Genomic DNA, 1,194 nt, shown 5'->3' with positions numbered 1-1,194 from the left:
GCTAGTTGCTTCGGCAGGTGAGTTGTTACACACTCCTTAGCGGGTTCCGACTTCCATGGCCACCGTCCTGCTGTCTATAGCAACCAACACCTTTTGTGGGGTCTGATGAGCGTCGACTTTGGCACCTTAACTCCGCGTTCGGTTCATCCCGCATCGCCAGTTCTGCTTACCAAAATGGCCCACTAGGCACTCGCATTCCAAGTCCGGCTTCAATTAAGCAAGTCGGACATCTTACCAATTTAAAGTTTGAGAATAGGTTAAGGTTGTTTTAACCCTAAGGCCTCTAATCATTCGCTTTACCTGATAAAACTGCTTCACCGAGTTCCAGCTATCCTGAGGGAAACTTCGGAGGGAACCAGCTACTAGACAGTTCGATTAGTCTTTCGCCCCTATACCCAAATTTGACGATCGATTTGCACGTCAGAATCGCTACGAGCCTCCACCAGAGTTTCCTCTGGCTTCACCCTATTCAGGCATAGTTCACCATCTTTCGGGTCCCAACAGACACGCTCTTACTCAAACCTTCCTAAGAGTAGAATAGGTCGGTCGACGATGCGCCCCGGCAGAACCGGGGATCTCGCCTCACTGGCCGAAACCAGCTTCACTTTCATTGCGCCTCGGGGTTTCCAGCACCCAAAGACTCGCGCACATGTTAGACTCCTTGGTCCGTGTTTCAAGACGGGTCGGATGGACCCATATGACCGCCAACATCCCAAGCGCATGGTACGAGATCACCACCCCAACGACCGGCAGCAATCGCGGAGCACTGCAAGCAGTCACCACATTCGACAACCGGCCGGAGGGACGGGACCCTAGCCTTACGAGAGGCATGCGCTGCACCGCCTCGGTCGGGCCCGAGCCGCGAGGAGAACCGGGCTGTAACAGACCGAGCGACCCCGAAGGGACGCACAGACCTACCTTTCCGGCACCTTTCAGACCCAGTCCCAACCGACGTTGACGCGCGCCCAAGAGAAGTGCGACGACCGGGAGCTCCGAGCCCGGGACCGCGGTCCATTCAGATCCGCAAACCCCGGGCCGGCACTACCCGCCGGCTGAATCTCAAACGGCGCATTGCTGAGTCCATTCGTTTCCCTTCCAACGGTTTCACGTACTTTTTAACTCTCTTTTCAAAGTTCTTTTCATCTTTCCCTCACGGTACTTGTTCGCTATCGGTCTCACGCCAGTATTTAGCTT

The 1,194-nt window shown here is 54.9% G+C and overlaps 1 pseudogene; it reads right to left on the bottom strand.

Annotated features, from left to right (window-relative positions):
* LOC146446185 (large subunit ribosomal RNA) overlaps window positions 1-1,194 on the bottom strand; it is a pseudogene marked incomplete at its 3' end in the record, with an annotated part of 1,516 nt that continues 322 nt past the window's right edge.

The sequence above is a fragment of the Pavona decussata genome, unplaced genomic scaffold, assembly GCF_977016875.1.
Source record: "Pavona decussata unplaced genomic scaffold, jaPavDecu1.1 SCAFFOLD_3662, whole genome shotgun sequence".
NCBI classification, from domain to species: Eukaryota; Metazoa; Cnidaria; class Anthozoa; order Scleractinia; family Agariciidae; genus Pavona; species Pavona decussata.
This window is presented reverse-complemented; position numbering and strand designations above follow the sequence as displayed.